This window comes from Schistocerca americana, unplaced genomic scaffold (assembly GCF_021461395.2).
Source record: "Schistocerca americana isolate TAMUIC-IGC-003095 unplaced genomic scaffold, iqSchAmer2.1 HiC_scaffold_1348, whole genome shotgun sequence".
Lineage (NCBI taxonomy): Eukaryota > Metazoa > Arthropoda > Insecta > Orthoptera > Acrididae > Schistocerca > Schistocerca americana.
In genome coordinates this window covers 5,001-10,000 of record NW_025725425.1, presented here as the reverse complement: position 1 = coordinate 10,000, position 5,000 = coordinate 5,001, and the positions used below count along the sequence as shown (strand labels likewise).

The 5,000-nt window shown below is 54.0% G+C and overlaps 1 non-coding gene across 1 annotated transcript in view; it reads right to left on the bottom strand.

Annotated features, from left to right (window-relative positions):
- LOC124565915 overlaps positions 1-1,503 on the bottom strand; it is a 1,910-nt gene extending 407 nt beyond the window's left edge. Inside the window, exon 1 of the ribosomal RNA XR_006970687.1 lies at positions 1-1,503. This exon is cut by the window's left edge and continues 407 nt beyond it. This is a non-coding gene — a ribosomal RNA (small subunit ribosomal RNA).
- Between the last annotated feature and the right edge of the window lie 3,497 nt (positions 1,504-5,000).

The window sequence follows — 5,000 nt, the reverse complement described above, 5'->3', positions numbered from 1 at the left end:
GCCTGTCCCTCTAAGAAGAAAAGTAATCGCTGACAGCACGAAGGATGTCACGCGACTAGTTAGCAGGCTAGAGTCTCGTTCGTTATCGGAATTAACCAGACAAATCGCTCCACCAACTAAGAACGGCCATGCACCACCACCCACCGAATCAAGAAAGAGCTATCAATCTGTCAATCCTTCCGGTGTCCGGGCCTGGTGAGGTTTCCCGTGTTGAGTCAAATTAAGCCGCAGGCTCCACTCCTGGTGGTGCCCTTCCGTCAATTCCTTTAAGTTTCAGCTTTGCAACCATACTTCCCCCGGAACCCAAAAGCTTTGGTTTCCCGGAGGCTGCCCGCCGAGTCATCGGAGGAACTGCGGCGGATCGCTGGCTGGCATCGTTTATGGTTAGAACTAGGGCGGTATCTGATCGCCTTCGAACCTCTAACTTTCGTTCTTGATTAATGAAAACATACTTGGCAAATGCTTTCGCTTCTGTTCGTCTTGCGACGATCCAAGAATTTCACCTCTAACGTCGCAATACGAATGCCCCCGCCTGTCCCTATTAATCATTACCTCGGGTTCCGAAAACCAACAAAATAGAACCGAGGTCCTATTCCATTATTCCATGCACACAGTATTCAGGCGGGCTTGCCTGCTTTAAGCACTCTAATTTGTTCAAAGTAAACGTGCCGGCCCACCGAGACACTCACTCAAGAGCACCCTGGTAGGATTGCAACGGGGTCCGCCTCGGGACGCACGAGCACGCACGAGGCGCGTCGCACGCCTTCAGCTCGCCCCACCGGCAGGACGTCCCACGATACATGCCAGTTAAACACCGACGGGCGGTGAACCAACAGCGTGGGACACAAATCCAACTACGAGCTTTTTAACCGCAACAACTTTAATATACGCTATTGGAGCTGGAATTACCGCGGCTGCTGGCACCAGACTTGCCCTCCAATAGATACTCGTTAAAGGATTTAAAGTGTACTCATTCCGATTACGGGGCCTCGGATGAGTCCCGTATCGTTATTTTTCGTCACTACCTCCCCGTGCCGGGAGTGGGTAATTTGCGCGCCTGCTGCCTTCCTTGGATGTGGTAGCCGTTTCTCAGGCTCCCTCTCCGGAATCGAACCCTGATTCCCCGTTACCCGTTACAACCATGGTAGGCGCAGAACCTACCATCGACAGTTGATAAGGCAGACATTTGAAAGATGCGTCGCCGGTACGAGGACCGTGCGATCAGCCCAAAGTTATTCAGAGTCACCAAGGCAAACGGACCGGACGAGCCGACCGATTGGTTTTGATCTAATAAAAGCGTCCCTTCCATCTCTGGTCGGGACTCTGTTTGCATGTATTAGCTCTAGAATTACCACAGTTATCCAAGTAACGTGGGTACGATCTAAGGAACCATAACTGATTTAATGAGCCATTCGCGGTTTCACCTTAATGCGGCTTGTACTGAGACATGCATGGCTTAATCTTTGAGACAAGCATATGACTACTGGCAGGATCAACCAGGGAGCTGCGTCAACTAGAGCTGAGCAGCCGGCCGCCCGGGAGTGTGTCCCGGGGGCCCGCGCGAACACGCAAGCGTCCGCTCAATTATTCTGCAAACAGGAGGAGGCTGAGCTCCCCTGCACAATACACCTCGAAACCCTCTCAGGTCCCGGCGGCGCGCAGCGCCGTCCTAAGTACTTGGTCGGGTTCGAGAGAGGCGCAATCGCCCGGAGTTTGGCGAGTAGACGCTTTAGGTGCGACCACCCGTGCTCCCAACTGAGCTTGCCGCTGCCGACAGAGGCCCGGGAGCGTGCTGTCGTGGCATTGCCGGCGGGAGACAACACGCGCCACCTACGGTGGCCGGCAGCTCCAACGCCAGCGCCACAGAAGGACAAAAGCCCCACTTGGGTGCCGAAGCGAACTCTCCCAGCACAGCGCACGCGCCAACACGTCCGCACAGCTGCGATACAATCCACCTGCGAGAACCGCAGAGGCGACCGAGCAGCAGACGGCGTCGCGGCGCCGAGCGCCGGGCGGCGGCGCATCCTCAGCGCACACAGTCCTCAATCGGACCAGCACACTGCAGATGTCCACCGCGCTTCGCACCGGGCCCGCGAGGACCTACTTTGGCCGCACGGCGCCGCGTGCAGGGTGCGCCGGCGCGCAGCTGCGCCGCCTGCCGCCTCCGTCGGCCGGCGCGCCTGCCACTGGCCGCCCCCACCAGCCGGCTGTAGCGCGTGCGCCCACGCACCGCGCGGCCAGCACGCCGGAAGGCCCCCCCTCACCGGCCGGGGACGGTCCCACCCAGCCACCGCCGCGTATCGCTTCACACCCACATGCCATTCACGTTCGTGGGCATGGTGGGTATCGCTGAAACAACCGGTTGGTAGCTCAACCGATCGTCGCCATCACTGATTCACCTCTAGCGAGAACAACCGCACCACAACGGTTTACCAGTTCTTCATTTGCGTAACGTCACCAGCAAACGTAGACGTCCATCGCCATTTGCAAATTCAACGATTGTTGCATGCCTGTGTCAGGTGTCACGACACACTATGTCTGCCCACATACACGCAACAACATGTGCACGCTTCGCGAACACGTGGAAGGTGGCCCCCGTACGTATGCGATGTCCATTGCGCGAACGACTGTCAACCGGCCTCTGTCGCATGTCGCAGATGTGGAACGCAGTGCACCATGCTATCACGGTGTGTGAGAAGAGACGACTACGTCTGACAACACGCGCCACTACATCAACAGACGGCTCATGCTGATCGCCATCCACGGCATACCATACTGCAATCCAGCTCTTATAGGGAGACGACACGTAGCTGAGTGCACAATATTTGGACCGTATGGTTCGCCGTTGTTGGCGCAGTCGTGGTACGGTCACACATGTACCACGATGTATCATTCAGTACATGAGGACCAATGTGCGGTACAGTGTGTGATTTGGACGTACAACATCAGCGGACAGTTGCCACAAGCCGTACCACAACGTAGGCTGTGCTTCGCCATGCGAATGCCAATGAACAACTGCGAAGGGCATTGAGCATGTACGTCCTGCCGCCATCCGCATTACAGTGTATAGCTGCAAGGTGTTTAACATGAAGCGATACTCTGGGGACCGGGCCAGTGCGAGTAGCAAACTATATTGCGGGGGTTGCAGTTAGGCAACACTACACTAATTTAACGCGTCGTATGACAATTACAGAGCAGGTTAAGGCCCAACGTGTGTTGGGTTAAGGCCCAACGTGTGTTGGGTTAAGGCCCAACGTGTGTTGGGTTAAGGCCCAACGTGTGTTGGGTTAAGGCCCAACGTGTGTTGGGTTAAGGCCCAACGTGTGTTGGGTTAAGGCCCAACGTGTGTTGGGTTAAGGCCCAACGTGTGTTGGGTTAAGGCCCAACGTGTGTTGGGTTAAGGCCCAACGTGTGTTGGGTTAAGGCCCAACGTGTGTTGGGTTTAAGGCCCAACGTGTGTTGGGTTAAGGCCCAACGTGTGTTGGGTTAAGGCCCAACGTGTGTTGGGTTAAGGCCCAACGTGTGTTGGGTTAAGGCCCAACGTGTGTTGGGTTAAGGCCCAACGTGTGTTGGGTTAAGGCCCAACGTGTGTTGGGTTAAGGCCCAACGTGTGTTGGGTTAAGGCCCAACGTGTGTTGGGTTAAGGCCCAACGTGTGTTGGGTTAAGGCCCAACGTGTGTTGGGTTAAGGCCCAACGTGTGTTGGGTTAAGGCCCAACGTGTGTTGGGTTAAGGCCCAACGTGTGTTGGGTTAAGGCCCAACGTGTGTTGGGTTAAGGCCCAACGTGTGTTGGGTTAAGGCCCAACGTGTGTTGGGTTAAGGCCCAACGTGTGTTGGGTTAAGGCCCAACGTGTGTTGGGTTAAGGCCCAACGTGTGTTGGGTTAAGGCGCAACATAGGTTAGGTTAAGGCGCAACATAGGTTAGGTTAAGGCGCAACATAGGTTAGGTTAAGGCGCAACATAGGTTAGGTTAAGGCGCAACATAGGTTAGGTTAAGGCGCAACATAGGTTAGGTTAAGGCGCAACATAGGTTAGGTTACGGCGCAACATAGGTTAGGTTAAGGCGCAACATAGGTTAGGTTAAGGCGCAACATAGGTTAGGTTACGGCGCAACATAGGTTAGGTTAAGGCGCAACATAGGTTAGGTTAAGGCGCAACATAGGTTAGGTTAAGGCGCAACATAGGTTAGGTTAAGGCGCAACATAGGTTAGGTTAAGGCGCAACATAGGTTAGGTTACGGCGCAACATAGGTTAGGTTACGGCGCAACATAGGTTAGGTTAAGGCGCAACATAGGTTAGGTTACGGCGCAACATAGGTTAGGTTAAGGCGCAACATAGGTTAGGTTAAGGCGCAACATAGGTTAGGTTAAGGCGCAACATAGGTTAGGTTACGGCGCAACATAGGTTAGGTTACGGCGCAACATAGGTTAGGTTAAGGCGCAACATAGGTTAGGTTAAGGCGCAACATAGGTTAGGTTAAGGCGCAACATAGGTTAGGTTAAGGCGCAACATAGGTTAGGTTAAGGCGCAACATAGGTTAGGTTAAGGCGCAACATAGGTTAGGTTAAGGCGCAACATGGGTTAGGTTAAGGCGCAACATGGGTTAGGTTAAGGCGCAACATGGGTTAGGTTAAGGCGCAACATGGGTTAGGTTAAGGCGCAACATGGGTTAGGTTAAGGCGCAACATGGGTTAGGTTAAGGCGCAACATGGGTTAGGTTAAGGCGCAACATGGGTTAGGTTAAGGCGCAACATGGGTTAGGTTAAGGCGCAACATGGGTTAGGTTAAGGCGCAACATGGGTTAGGTTAAGGCGCAACATGGGTTAGGTTAAGGCGCAACATGGGTTAGGTTAAGGCGCAACATGGGTTAGGTTAAGGCGCAACATGGGTTAGGTTAAGGCGCAACATGGGTTAGGTTAAGGCGCAACATGGGTTAGGTTAAGGTACAATATGGGTTAGGTTAAGGTACAATATGGGTTAGGTTAAGGTACAATATGGGT